Raw genomic sequence first — 16,532 nt, forward strand, 5'->3', positions numbered from 1 at the left:
AAAGCCCTGACATGATTCACTTTTCATTTTAGAGGAGCCATTCACCATCATTGTTGTAGACTATATCGGATAGTTGAAAACTGGAGGGAGGCAAAACAGGCAGATGATGGGAAAAGGTCTAAGCAAGAAGCTATAGTCACCTAAATTCATATGATCATGGTGGAGACAGAGAAAAGACGGGGGTTCCCTGTGTGGACAGGTCATGGTGCAATTATCAGAGTCAGAGACTGCTGTGAGAGGAGGAAGTTTGTGGAGTTAGCAGGGCATAGAGAACAATATGAACTAGTTCAGTTTTGGATGTGTTGAGATTTTGATAGGGCCAACCAACAAATATATCAGGTTGGAAGTTTGAAAAGCAAAATGTGTCTGTGCTTTCTCTTTCTCTCTACAGAGAAATCATGGGAAAAACTGCCCATTTCTGTTTTGTCCACTTTGCTTTGTGAAGTGAGAGCTACACTCATTATCATCGTATCCCCTGGCATCCAACTCTGTAAGTACTGTGAATTCCACTGGCTCTTAATTCTTGAAACTTATGGTGAACGACAGATTTTCTGTTCTGTTACCAAGGCCGTATACCAGAGAGGAAAGTCTGAGAAGAGACTGATGTAATAACTGATGAAGAAGTTTTTAGTTAATATACAAAATATACTTTTAATCTTCAGACAAAATTGGCATTTTTAAACTCACCGTAAAGATTTATTGATCCACAGAAGTTTTGCTACCATTAATATTTATAACTCGGAATGACAATGTCAAAGTCAATAGACACAGTCAACTACATCCAGTAGCAATAACATTAGCTTGAAGAAGTGTAATATAAAATCTTAAACAATTTTTAAATTGATTAGTCTGAAAGTAAAAGATTTTATTTTTGAAGAGTGTCATAAATGGATGTTGTAGTATTTCTGGAAGTTTAAGGCAAATCGTTTTATCAAAGAAAAACATTTTTTTTTTTTCAGAGGCATGTTTGAGTGATAGAAATTCGGAAAATGAACAGTATTAAAGTGTCATAATTTCTTGATTTTTATTCATGCATTTTAATTAGTGACTATTACAGATACATACTTCAGCGTCTGTTTAATAAGTATATTACTTTAAACAATGGGCGTCATGGAGAAAGTATACCACTTTCTCATTCCACCTATCACCTCAATATTTGCTTAACACTTCACTGTGAAAGTTAGAAAGAATGGAATAAAAGAAAAGCAATGTTTATTAACTTACATCTGAGGCCAGCTTTTTGAATTGTATTCTTTTAGGTTTTTGCTAGGTTTTATAATTATTTTTTTCTCAATTTTTCTTAAAGAAATAAATCTTTAAGAGATATCTGGAGAGAGATGGAAATCTGGATCTTTCTCAATAATATTTTACATCATTTTACACCAGGGAAATCATTATCCGAATTTTTTTGTTTCTTAAACATGTTTTTATATTTTTGTTACAAATATATAAATACATAAATTATATTGTTTTCATTTTCATTTTAAATATTTATAGTTATTAATATTGCATATATCCAGCTTCAAATTTATATCATTGTTTGAGATTATGGATTTTACTTATTTATTTATTTATTTATTTATTTATTCTTTTATTTATTCTTTTATTTATTTATTCTTTTATTTATTTGGAGCTGGAGTTTTGCTCTTGTCCCAGGCTAGAGTACAATGTTGCTATCTCAGCTCACTTCAACCTCCACCTCCCGGGTTCAAGCAATTCTCCTGCCTCAGCCTCCAGAGTAGCTGGGAATACAAGTGTCTGCCACTACACCTGACTAATTTTTGTATTTTCAGTGGAGATGGGGCTTCACCACGTTAGTCAGTCTGGTCTGGAACTCCTGACCTCAGGTCACCCTCCTGCCTCTGCCTCCCAAAATGCTTGGATTACAGGTGTGAGCCACCGCACCAGGCCGGTTTTATTTAACATTTATTTACATTAGCATGTTTAACTCTGGTTCATTTTGAAAACTTATAAAATTTCACTGTATGATTATACTGCAGGTTAACCACTCTACTTTTGGTTGACATGTGGGAGGTTTTTCTTACATAGCTCTGATAAGAACTGTTGCATTGAATGGTCATTTACATGCCTCATTTTCACATGTAGGTGAGATTCTTGGAGTTTTATACCTACGCGTGAAATTGCTAACGAGTTAAAATATGCATATTGAACTTTATCGTATATTGACAAGGTTGTGGAAAATGAATGAGTTAATTTATCTAATTGTATTTGGATGCCTCAGAATCTCAGATGTCTTTTCTTCTTTTTAAGTCCATTTCACTAATTTATAATTTTCAGAAAAACGTATTTCACTTCTTTCGAAAACAAGTTCATTTGTTTTAATATCTGTCATACATGTATTATGTCCTGATTCTTATTTGTGTCTTAGTCGGCTTTCTGTTACTAAAACAGTAAACATGGGACTGGACAATTTCAAAAGAATACAAATTTATTTCTCACAGTGCTGGAGGCCAGGAAGTTCAACATCAAGGTGTCCATTTCTGATGAGGGCCTTTTTGCTACTTTCTATAGCAGAAAGTTAATGAAAGAGCTAAAGAATGCTGTCAAGAGCAAGGAGAGAGGCAGCCAACTCATCTTTAATTTTTTTTTTTTTTTTGGAATGGAGTTTTGCTTTTATTGCCCAGGCTAGAGCGGAACGGTGCAATCTCGGTTCACTGCAACCTCTGCCTCCCAGGTTCAAGCGATTCTCTAGCCTCAGCCTCCCTAGTAGTTGGGATTACAGGCGCCTGCCACCACAGCCAGCTATTTTTTTCTTTTTTCTTTATTTTTTATTTTTTATTTATTTATTTATTTTTTTTATTTGAGATGAAGTCTCGCTCTTTCTCGCCCAGGCCGACTGCAGTGGCGCTATCTCGGCTCACTGCAAGCTCCGTCTCCCGGGTTCACGTCTTTCTCCTGCCTCAGCCTCCTGAGTAGCTGGGACCACAGGTGCCCGCCACCACGCCCGGCTAATTTTTGTAACTTTAGTAGAGACACGATTTCACCACGTTGGCCAGGCTGGTCTCAAACTCCTGACTTCAGGTGATCTGTCTGCTTCCACCTCCCAAAGTGCTGGGATTACAAGCATGCGCCACCCCACCGGCCTCATCTTTTTAAAACAGGAACTGACTCCCTTGATAACTTACTCACTCTTGCAATATCAGCATTAATCTGAAAGCAGAGCCTTCATGATCTAATTACCTTTCAACAGCCCCATCTCTCAATATAGTTGCATTGGGGATTAAGTTCCAATACATGAATTTTGGGGGACAACTTCAAACCACAGCAGCATGTTTTTCTATGGCTGTTCTTATAGTTTACTTACTATTGCATATTACTAATATAGTTTAAGTCTTTATTTTAATTGTGTTACATTTCAAACCTAAAGAGAACTACAGAAAATTATAAAAGACTACTTAACCTTCATTTAAATTAATATACACCAAAATATAATTAGAAATAAAAAATTAATTATACGAAAAATAAACTATTTTCATATTTTCTTCGTGTCACTTTTGTGGAAAGAAAAAGTTATTTATAAAGTTGAAACATTGTTATGTTTTTATTTAATTCCATTTCACTCTCTTCACTAAGGTAACAATCATTTTTCTGAATTTTGTGCATATCTATCTTTTTTCACTCAGCATTATACTTGAGATTGATCTGTGTTGATACATTTAAACTCAGTTTATTTATTTTAATTGTCAAATATTATTCTCCTTTCTTAAAATGTTAGCATTTGCTTATCCCTTTCTTTACTTCTGGGCAGTATAAAACCTCTGAGCTTTCTTCTCAGGATGCAAAGCCTTGGCTATGCCCACAGTCAACCTGGAATCACAACGGATTTGGTAGGGTTCTCTTTTGTCTCTTTCCCTGGCCACACCAAGCTGTTGAACTCTGCTAATTGCTATTGCTTTCAACAATGTCCTGGGAAATAACTTCTCTTGTAGACTGATCCAATGAAACTTGAGCTCCTTTGAGAGAATAGTTTCCTAGGTCAATATTTGAGATTTGTTCTGGTCCCAAAAAGTGGCCTCCTGACTTTCTTTTTCCCCAGTTCTCCCGGGCAAACTAGTTGACCTATAGCTTAGGTTATGTCTTCAAGGAACTACCATTCTCCTCCCAAGTGCCTTTCACCGCAAGCTCCAGTGATTTTGAGAATGTCCTTAGTCTTGAACTTCTCCGGATTCAGTTGCAAATGATGTTGTTTCCTAAGAAGAGAGAAATTTGCAGCTCTCTGTTTTGTAGCCTGTTTTTGTCCAGTGCAAAATCTCTAAGCCATGGCTTTGTGTTGGGGGCAAGGACCATGGTGACCTTCTCTTGAATGACACTCTTCATTTAGGAGCTGAGTACATGGCAGAAGGGAGCCACAGCTCCAAGTCTTCTTGACTTGCCTTTTCTAGTATAAAATCTCCACCCCAAAAGCTGGTGCAAAGAGGATTGGGGAACCCAGTATTTTTAACAGCATCACATCCCAAGCAAAGCCTCCATCCTGTGAGTGGAGTCTGCATTGGAAAAGGGAAAACCTATCTCTTACTTGGTCTGCTTAGAATGTGGATTAGCAACAGGTAAATGACAGACTTTAACTTTTACTGATCACTTTTGTTAGATATTTATTGAATATCATTAATTTTATTAATATTTTTTAAATATGTATTCATTTGCTGTGTACATTTAAGACCATTTTCAAAGATTTTAAATGTCGAGGTCTTCGTGTGTGTGTATTTAAAAATAAATACGGTTCACTTTGTGGGGAAGTAGGTTTGCAGAGCTCCACCTGGTATCGTGTCAGAATTGGAACTGCTGCCCTAGGTAACTCTTAGGTGGAATCCCGCAAGTTTTATACATAGTGTTTTAATTGTAGCTATGAACTAGATTGTGTCCCTCCAATTTTATTTTGAGGCCTTTAACCTTCAGTGTGACGATCTTTGGAGATAGGCTGTGCAGGGAGTTAATGAAGGTTAAATGAAACCATAAAGAAGGGGCCCAAATCTGAAATGGATGGTGCCTTCAGAGAAAGAGAGACAACAAAGCTGTCTCTCTATACTATGTCAGGGCACAATAAGAAGGCAGCCATCTGCAGGCTACAAAGAGAGAACACATTTACCAGGAATTTAATCAGCCACCACTTTCATCTTGGACTTCCCAACCTCCAGGACTGTGAGAAATTAATTTATGTAGTTAAAGCCACTCAGTCTGTGGTATTTTGTTGTGGCAGCCTAAGCAGACAGTTATTATTTAATTACGTAAGTATATATTTTATAATTGCTCTATTATTTATTTCTTGTTCTATAAATTATGTACACACCTTTGTTTTATTATATTATTTAATGGGAATTAGATATACAGAGTTGAGTTATTTGCTATCTTCTTTCATAGCACGGTGTCATAATTGGTTTATGCACAACCTCTCACTTATTTTGGGACCATTTATGTTATTTTAATTTACTATTACATTCCAGAAGCAAATGTATACTTCTTTCTTATCATAAATATCCTGCTTAATAGATTTGATAAATGCATTTGACTATGAACTTATCTTTATAAAATATATCTTGTGGCATTTGAATGCATGACTGGTATAGGTTTGTTAGTTGTATCATGCTATAAATATCATTTGAGTTCTTGACTTTTTCACTTAAAAGTGTATTTTAATATCTACTTATGTAGCTCTGTGTATACTAGTCTTTTTTTTTTTTTTTTCTAAGTAAGTATGCTGTAGTGGGCATCTACCAAATGTTATTTAGGTATTTTCCTAGTGACTAACTTCTAATTCCTCTCCAACTCCTCTTATTAAAAACATCATCACAATTCACACTGTGCAAGTTTGGACCCTAATCTATGTGTGGCCCATAATTGAGGCTTTGATTTTGTAAAAATCACTTTTCACCGGAAGTCCTAGTCACACTGAAAACTGCCCAACTATGCATGCTAATGGGAAGAAATGTTCTTTGCATTTGATGCTGAGTTAGGGGAACACTACATTGTTGCTTGGTTGCTTGGTTGTTTGGTTTTTTATTGTTGGTGGTAGGTCTTTTTTTTTTTTTTTTTTTTTTTTTTTTTTGGTTTGGATGCTTTTCTCTTCTTATTTTTATTTTTATTTTTTTCTTTAACCTTTATTTTAAGTTCCTGGGTACATGTGCAGGATGTGCAGATTTGTTACATAGGTAAACGTGTGCCATGGTAGTTTCCTATGCAGATCAACCCATCACCCAGGTATTAAGCCCAGCATCCATTAGCTCTTCTTCCTAATGCTCTCCCTCCCTACAACCCCCATTTTTAATAACCAGGCTCCAGTGTGTATTGTTCCTTACCATGTGTCCATGTGAACCTCATATATATTGAATAATAGGTTTCATATCTTACAATGAGTATGAGAAATGATTTACTTGTAAGTTCACTTTCATCTTAAAATTATGGCTTTCTTCATTCTCTTATTTTGGTACATCAGGCTATCCCTTTCTTTTGAGTTAGACTTTTTATTTAATTGCTCTAATTTATCAAACTTTTTTTGTTTTAATATATAAGAGCACTGCATGCATCACCTTAGTTTGTCATGTTGCTAAAAGTTCTCCAAGCATTGCTTTTCAGAATCTAATGCATTTACATTGTTGGCAGTTGAGAATTTTGACTAATGAGAACATATGGTGCTGTCAGTACAACAATAGCATACTGTTTAGAATAAAATCAATTATCTATCAAAATTAATCATCTATCATTTCAAGCAGAATATGCACTACATGGCATACAATACCATGTGAAAAGTGCTTCCTGGAGATGTAGAATATGGCAGTATGGCAGAAAAAAAGAACAACTATTAGTAAAGCAGAACATACTCATAAAATGTAAACACTTTACAAAGTCATTTTCTATGATCAGGTGGATAATAATAAATCAGAACAAATACTATATTGTAGCTTGGAGGAAAAACAGTGAACCTTGTTTATCATAAATAAATGAATACTCGAATATAATATATCAAATAATTATGTTTTTAACTTTTATTTTCAGTTCAGGGGTACATCTGCAGGTTTGTTATACAGATAAACTCATGTCACGGGGGTTTGTGGTACAGACTATTTCATCACCCAGGTATTAAGCCTGGTAACCATTAACTATTTCTCCTGATCCTCTCCCTCCTCCCACCTTCAATCTGCTGGTAGGCTCCAGTGTCTGTTGCTCCCCTTCGATGTACAGGTGTTCTTATTATTTAGCTTCCACTTATAAGTGAGAACATATGATATTTGCTTTTCTGTTCCTGCGTTAGTTTGCCAAGAATGATGGCCTCCAGCTTCATCCATGTTCCTGAAAATGACATGATCTCATTATTTTTTATAGCAGCATGGCATTCCATGGTGTATATGTGTACATATACCACATTTTCTTTATCCAGTCTGTCGCTAATGTCAACTTAGGTTGATTCCATGTCTTTGCTGTTGTGAATAGTGCTGCAATGACCATACGTATGAATTTTATGATAGAATGATTTATATTCCTTTGGGTATATACCCAGTAATGGGATTGCTGGGTCAAATGGTGCTTCCGTTTTTATATCTTTGAGGAATTTCCATACTGCTTTTCACAATGGTTGAACCAATTTACACTCCCAACAGTGTATATGCATTCATTTTCCTCCGCAACTTTGTCAGGATCTGTTATTTTTGACTTTTCTGATAATGACCATTCTGATTGTTGTGAGATGGTATCTCATTGTGATTTTGATTTTCATTTCTCTAATGATTGGTCACATTAAACTTATTTTCATATGCTTGTTGGCCATGTGTATATCGTGAGATTTTTAAATATTCCATGTTTCTCTTTTTGATTTTTGTAATTTTCGAAGCAAAATTAGAAATTCAAACATTAATTCAGAAAGAAAAAGTCTACATTATATGCCACATATCCTAATAGGTTCATTGTCTTGTGATGTATTTATTAAAGTACAACTGTTGGTAGATCTTTTGGAGAATGAGAGAATGAAAGAAGTGGATAAATTTGAAATGTTGCTGCATTGTTCTTTAGAGGCTTTTTGAAACTGTTGTGACAGAAGTATCTTCTTAATAGTTTTATTTTTGCCAGTATTGCTACGAGATTGGGAGGCAGAAATAGAAGAAAACGAAATATAGGAGTGACATTATCTTTTGACTTTCAGAGATGCATCCTGATTTGTTTCACGTGAGGAAAGAAAACTGTAGATAATTTTTATGTCTATGAGAGTGTTTGGGTGTTCACACTTACAACATTTTATTTGACTGGGGAATACAACTTATAAGCACTTGTTTTGTTTTGCAAAATTGTTATGCTAAATTGAGAACATCTAACTTAAATTTCATTAAAAACAATTTGAGGCCTCAGAAATTCTAGATAAACAAGATGTCACTTGGTATTTAGACATTTAGAATGTCATTCATTCAAAATAAAGTGATGTTATGCCTAGAAGACATAGTTTCAAAATAGAAGAGTTTAGTATAACAATGCCAATCATACTGAAAAGCAGATATTAGAGAATATCTAATTCGCTCGGTACCCCGTGCTTTTGAAGAATGAGAATTGTTGAGACCTCATGAGGTTAAATAGAAGAATTTTATTTTTGGTGGAGGAATTATGGAAAACTTTAAAAATGACATCAGTTATTTTGTCTCTGTAAAAAATTAGTTCTAGGTAAATAAGAATTTATACTACCCATAAATGTTAGAAAGAAAAATATTTAATTCCCAAATTTGATTTCTATAATGGCATTTTATTTTTATCATAAAAACGATGTATGTATAATGAATTAATTGGGAAGACAGAAATATTAGGACATGTGTGTATAAAGGCCTAAATAAAACATAGTCCTATATAGCAGATTAACATGTATGTGTACACGTAGGTTCACACAGTTTCATGCACAAGTGATTGTGTGTGTGTGTGTGTGTGAGACAAAATAAATTGTGAAAACACTGGAGTGATTGGCTATGTGCTATTAATAGAGGGAAGATAGACCAACAGAATCAGTGGAAACTTTGGAGAGCTTATGAGCTAATCTGCATCTCTGAAGCTCGTTGGTGACTCAGCTATTGTAATTATATATGAGGCTGCATGTTGCCATCTCAAAGACTTGCGGAGACAATGTCTTATTATCATAAGAATAAAAATAATATTTTATTGGGTTATTTTTATATCTAGCTAAAAAACCTCTCTTTTGAGTTATTTTACTTTGGCTTTTGCCTTTGAGGACAGAGAGACCTTTGAGGATACAGAGTGGAACTTGTAAGCATTTACTTTCTCACAAATACATAGACACGCATCAAGGCAATTGAGCTTAGTTTTAGCTATATCTTCACTCTTTAGCTACTTCGTTTTTAATGGTATTTACCTTTATTGTCCTTATTTGTGTATTATTTAGTCACTAAAATCAGATTTCTTACATTTCATGAAAGTCAAGATCTAACTTCATAAAATAATTGAGTTGTCCCTGAAATAAGATTTCCATTTTTTGATGCTGTTGAAGGTTTCTTTGACAGTCTTAGAATAAAGCAGTCTAATGGGAAGAACCAGATAAAGCATTATAATACCAAAATTAGATGTGATTCTTTAATACTGGATTATAGAAGCTTTATTTTTTGCTGATCCTGCTTACAAAGTTCTTTTTAAATATCTTTCACTGAATTTTGTAGTGGCTTGTTTTTTTCTTTTAATAATAAATCTTGCCAATTCTTATTGAACTTCCCATTAATTATACACATCTTTCTCCAGTTTTTCATATTGAGTTATTTTCTCTGTTTATCATTATTATTTTTAACTTTTTATTTTAAGTTCAAGGGTATGAGTGCAGGTTTGTTACATGGGTAAACTTGTGTCATTGGGGATTGTTGTACAGATTATTTTGTCATTCAGGTATTAAGCCTAGTATCCATTAGTTATTGTTATTTGTTGGTTAGAATATATAGATCATGTGACCTTATCATTGATCGTTCTATCATCAAACACTTTAAAAAAATAAATGTTGCAGGTAAAATGTAATAGATTCCATACAAATTTTTATAGATTAGGAAACACATATTATAGTGATTGTGAGAAAAACATTGGGTTTCATAATGTCAGGGCAAAATATCCCCTGAGGGCTCTTATCCAAAACTATATGAACATTTACAGCAAAACATCTTACTTTTACTCTCCCTGTAAGTATGTGTTTTTCTAATTTGTTATTGTGGTTAAAATACTCATAATGTAAAATTTGTCATGCAAACTATTTTTAAGTGTACATTTTGCTGGAATGAAATACATTCACAATGTTGCACTATCATCACCACTATCCAGCCACATCACTCTTCACCAAGTACAATTGAAACTTTATACCAATTAAACAATAATTTCCCATTTCCATCTCCCCCGCCCCTAGGAAACCACTATTCTGCTTTCTGTGTTGTGTGTGCTCTAAGGACCTCGTATAAACAGAATTGTACAGTTTTGATCTTCTTGTGACTGACTTGTTTCACCTAGCATAATGTCCTCAAGGTTCATCTATGTTGCAGCATGTCTGACTTTCATTCTTTTGTAGCGTTGAATAATATTCCATTGTATGTATATACAACATTTTGCTGTCTATTCAACAGTTGATGGACACAAGTTTCTTCTATATTTTAGCTATTGTGTAATGCAATTATAAACATAGGTGCACAAATATCTCTTTGAGCCGCTGCCTTCAACTTGGAGGGTTATATTCCCAGAAGACTTCAATGGGAAAAGCAAAATCTCTTTAAAAATTGGTGCTGTCATGGACATAAAGATGAAATAACAGACTGAGGACTCCAAAAGAAAGGAAATAGGGAGAAGGTGAAGGGTTGAAAAAGCTACCTATTGGATACTATATTTACTATTTGGTGATGGATTTACCAGAAGCCCAAGCCCCAGCATTAGACAATACAACCATATAACAAATCTGTACACCTACTCCTGGATCTAGAAGGAAAATAATGGTGTTGAGAAAAGTGAATTTCCACATGTAAAAGAACCAAGTTGGAGCCTAATCCAGCACCATATATAAAAATTAACTCAAAATGGATTACAAGCCTAAATGTAAGACATAAAACTATACAATTCTTAGAAGAAAACATAAGGCAAATGCTTTACGACACTGGATGTGGCAATAATATCTTAGATATGGATAATATAGTTAACAAACTGCAGTAAATTCTTAATAGTTTGTATGGTAATCTTTGAAGGCAATTACAAATGAAATTCTGAGATATGATTATTTTCAATATGACTAGCATTAAGTACATTGTTTGATTTCCTATGGGAAATGGCAAGAACTCACTTTCTAACTTAAATATTTATAAATATCATGTAATTTAAATGTGTGTTCCTTTGGGAAGAAGTTTAGTAGATAGAAGAACTATATGTATCTTGAGGAATTTCTTTATGATACAATTTCATGGAAGAGTGTATTAGTTATAGAAATATTTATTCCTTTTTCTCTTCCTAAAATTAAACTTTACAAAGTTAAATCTACACAATTGTCCCTTGTAAACACGACCATAAATCTACCACTAAGAAGATCTAGGCTACATATTTATTTTAGAGAAATTTCATTATTACAATAAAAAAAAAAAAATCCTAAAGTCAATTCTAGGAAGTAGTATCTCAGAGGGAGGACTGCTATTATTGAGTGCATTACAACTTCTGCCAAAAAAAAAAAAAAAAAAAATTTTGTAAATTTTGACTACATTTTCCTGATCAGTCCTCACTCTCTCTGTCTGTCTCTCTGTGTTCCAAACTCTCTTCTAACAAGTAGCTACACTGAGTGTGGAAGTGAATGGGTTATTGGTAATCACAGGTAATCAAGGATAAACTACAATTATGGCCCTTTATTTGGGGAAAGAAAAGAAAGAAGCAGAATCATTGTTGATATCATATCATTACATTCTCCAACTTTTGCTTAAGTGTGCTCTTTTTGATAGAATATGGAGCTCTAACACAATCATTTGGATTTTCTACCATGTGAACATTTGTAATATGTGATTTGGTGGTGGAATGATGAGAAAGAAGCATAAAACATTTTGACACGTAAACAAGTTTCACCCATCTGTGAAGAAAACAGAAGATTTATTAGACCTGTCTATCTGTAGATAAAAACAACATACAAATCTTCTGCTGTTTCAGAAGACACAATGATTGGCTACCTCATAGGACTATGAGGATGCATTGAGTTAAGGAAAGTAAATAAATTAGCAAGGTGTCTAGCATATATTAATTATGTAACATGTGTATAGTTAAAATTACAGATGTTTTATCAAGGCATGTTTTTATCTCAATGTTTTCTCATTCAACATTTGCTCTCAGTCTACTACTCCTACTTTTTTATTTATCAACTAAAAGATTTTACTGTTGTTATTGTTGTTGTCTTAATACTGCCTGTGCCATCTCTGTATGGTCTGTGGTATAGTTGGTTTATATATGTGGTATTTATTAGCCAACTATACAAAATATGCAATATATAGTTGTCTAATAGCAAATATATTGGAAAGAACAAAGACTTTAGAGTCAGATAGACCTGGAGTCTAAACTCACTATTAAAAAGTTGGTGTTTTGGGGAAGAATACTTGATTTTTTTTTTTTTATTTTGACGAAGGAATACAAAGATAACTTGGCCTGGCCATCCTTAGCTTAACCTGCAGAACCTAAGAATGTGACTGCATTTGAAAATACAGCCTTTTAAGAGGTGATTAAGTTAAAATGAGGCCATTAAGGTGATGTCTTTATAACAAGAGGAAATTTGAACAGAGCAAGAATACACATGCATAGATGAAAGACTATGTGAGGATAGAGAGAGAGAATGCCCATCTGGAAGCCAAGGAGAGAGCCCTCAGAGGAAAGTGAACCTGTTGGTACCTTGATCTTGGAGGTCTAGCCTCCAGAACTATAAGCAAATAAATCTCTGTTGTTTAAGCCATCCAGTCTGTAGTATTTTGTTATGGCAGCCCTAGTAAACTGATACACAAATATTGATATTTGTCATAATTTTTAAAAATTAACTTTTTGAGGTGAAATTGACATAACATAAAATCAACCATTTTAAAGTAAACAATTCAGTGGTATTTAGTTCATTCACAATGTTGTGCAATCACTGCCAATAGTTCCAAAATCAGACCAGGGGCAGGTCTAATAAATCATCTGTTTTCTTCACAGATGGGTGAAACTTGTTTACGTGTCAAAATGTTTTATGGTTCTTTCCCATCATTCCACCACCAAATCACATATTACAAATGTTCACATGGTAGGAAATCCAAATGATTGTGTTATAGTTCCATACTCCATCAAAAAGAGCACACCTAAGCAAAAGTTGGAGAAGAATGTGATGACATGATCCAAAACATTTCCATCATTCCAAAATAAAATCCTTACACATTAAACAGTTTTTTTCCCAGTTTCCTCTGTCCTGTTTCTTATAATGTTGATTATAACATTAATGTAGAACTTCAGTAAGGTAGGTTAGATTGTATAGCTAATTCCTATTTTTTAAAATATTTTTGTTGTTAGGTAGTCATAAGCTAAATAAAATTCTATGAAAAGCTGATTGAAAGAAGTTCACCATCATCTAAGAAAAAAAAAGTATCTAAAGAACAAGCCAGTAATAATTTTCTCCTTCATTAAATGGAGCTGCTCTAGTCTTCAGGACACAGACATAACTATACAGCCAAACCACTGGCCACATCCCGTGAACTGGTTTACTATAGAAACTCTGGCTATTTCTCATTTCAAGCGAACGAACATCCAGATGCACTACTCCAAGTTCTGCCCATTGGGAGAATTTCTGTTCACTGTCGTTCTTCAAGGGTATCTCAAAACAGGGCTATAATGTTGTATCTATTTATTTCTAGGCCATGCCTACATACTGTACAGAACCCTATGTAAACTAGGCCCTTTTTCTGCAGTCAATTGATTATAGAGAACTCTCTAACGAGGCAGTAGATGTGGACTGGAGAGAGAAGGGAACATGGCAGGAGTAGGAACCATGGGCATTTGAGCTGCTTCCTCACGTTACTTTCTTGTTCTTCAAGACTTCCTTCAGTCCAGTCTCACATATACAACTTCCATTTAATGTTGGAGTGCAGCCACGCATACCTAATTTTGTGTCTTGTGGGGTCAAACAATACTTAGTTCACGATGAGCACCTCAAGTCACATAGTAACTTGATGCCTGGGGTTAACATTCAGTTGCTTCCAAGTAAATAGGATAACCAATAACTTCTCACAAATTTGCAGTACTCTGGATCAAATTTAAAGTTCTAGTTAAAAAAAAAAAATTGTGAAGAATATGTGGTGTGAGGCTGAATTGCAAGTGGTTAAACACAGTTTTACTCATGGTGAACTGGGTCTATTTATCAACTGATATGACACTGTAAAATATCAGCTTAATTTGGGGTAGAAAACCAAATCAACTTTATTGTTGATGCCTGGGGGATTAATGAGTCTACATTTTCATGTTGATTCACTTATTTTGATCTTAAATTGTGAAACTCAATTACTAGAGATAAATCCCATCTAGTCTCATGGCATAATTAGTTTTTGTAGAGTCCATTATCCTAATAATTATACTCTAATTGGTATAAAAATAAAATATTCTGATAAGCAACATCAGGAAATAATAGCAGTAATTAATCGTAATTAAATTCCATGCAGCTCATCATAGAGCTCAGAGGTTGAAGGTGATTTTAAAAGTACATTTAGTAGGACTCAGGCAGAAATCATAAATACTTGATATGTATTGTTTTATTTTTAATTGATTATACTAGCTAAAATACACTAAAAAGTTCACAATAGAGAATTTTTTTCTATACTAAAAATAATTCTGAGTGAATTCAATGAGTACATTTATGTTGTGTTTAAGCTTTTATTCATTCATTTAATCCAACATACCTACCCTATGTTAGGCATTGAATTGAATACCGAGGAAGAAGCAACTTATATAAGACATATCCTGAATCTTAAGGATGATAAAACTTCATTATAAATTCAGATTATAAAATGAGGTCCCCTAACTGGAGATCTGAATTCAGGATAAAATGTAATCTGTGTTCGGTGGTAACAGTGGGCATGGAAATTGAGAACATCTTTTTCACCTACTCTGTTTTCATGCAGAGAGATTACCCTCTGCAGAGAATAAAGATGACCCTTTTTTCTCTATTTCCTGAGCTACTCTGTTCCCTGAATCCTCTGGAAAAGAGGAGTGAGTTATTTGATTAAGTCTGAGAGCTAAAACTGAAGTTGCATGGCCAAGTCCATCTTATTTTTTTCTTTAGAATGTTCCTACCTGCATAGGATGTATTTGCTTTGATCTTCATGCTGTAAAATTTACATGGGACAAATGCAACATCTGTGAGATGGGACTTTCTGTTGCTAGGCATTTTCCAAGAATGTGTATATAAGGCAATCTAATTCTGGAGCATAGTTTTAGGAAGCCAATAGGCCATATACCTTAGCCATATTTTCCAATAACTCTGTCATGTGACCTACATCAATGTTTCAGTTACTTATTGTTAAGCAACAAACCTGTCCAGTATGCAGTGGCTGAAACAAAACCAATTCATTTTCTTATAATTTTGTGGGTTGACTGGGTTCACTTTGGTTGTTCTTATACTACATGTGGTTTAGCTAAGACCACTCACATAAATTGTATTTAAAGCAAGTCCAAAGCAAGTTACTTGACCTATTGTTTATTGGGGACTACAGTGAAACGGTCTACCATAATCTACTTGGCCCCTTTGTTTACCTCTCAATTGATTCTGAACTTGGATGAGGAATAGAGTTACTATAAATTAGAGTCATGAAATAAAAGCATTCTTTCCAAGTTTCTTTCTTTCAGTGATGCTGATTTTCTTCTTTTAAATCTTTTATATTTCTTAGCAATATTTGTTGCCAATTTTATAGATTATTTGAACTTTTATTTTCTGCATTTCTTCTATGTCTGCTTTTGATTTCAACACATCTGATTTGCTTCAGCATTTATTCTCCTTCCCTGTTTTTAGCAAATTATATGCAAATTGTGGATAATTGTTTATTTTTACTTTTATGGTCGTTATCCTTTCCACACTATGCAAAAGTTCCATCTCAATAAAGAAACATTTTTTTCACCCAATATTTATAATTTTTTAATTATTCATATAGTTTTTATGTTTTAAACCCACTAGTGTAATGTGAAAGATTTAACAAAGATTTTGTAATTTTATCTAGGGGTAATCTATCAGGTTCCACATTAGTGTAATGTCTAACACACTGCCTTCCTCAGAATAACCTATAAGACTATAAGCAACACAATAATGAGTACCTTTTTGTTTTCATTGAGGAGAACAGCTTGAAATACAATGATACAAATAAAACATAAAACAAAAGACATGCAAAAAAGGCAGGGGGACAGCCTTAATAAACACACATTGCGGCACACTGGGCAACAATATTGGATTCCTAACCAGTTTTTTTCAGATGTCCATTTCTAATATGAACCAAATATATAGAACCATATGCTTAAATACCACTCCTGACTTATAT

At 34.0% G+C, this 16,532-nt stretch overlaps 1 long non-coding RNA gene across 1 annotated transcript in view; it reads left to right on the plus strand.

The window, feature by feature from the left end:
* The first annotated feature begins 392 nt into the window (after positions 1-392).
* LOC113219880 overlaps positions 393-16,532 on the plus strand; it is an 82,161-nt gene continuing 66,021 nt past the window's right edge. Inside the window, exon 1 of the long non-coding RNA XR_003306852.1 lies at positions 393-490. This is a non-coding gene — a long non-coding RNA (uncharacterized LOC113219880). The remainder of the gene's footprint in view (positions 491-16,532) is intronic.

This window comes from Piliocolobus tephrosceles, chromosome 3 (assembly GCF_002776525.5).
Source record: "Piliocolobus tephrosceles isolate RC106 chromosome 3, ASM277652v3, whole genome shotgun sequence".
Lineage (NCBI taxonomy): Eukaryota > Metazoa > Chordata > Mammalia > Primates > Cercopithecidae > Piliocolobus > Piliocolobus tephrosceles.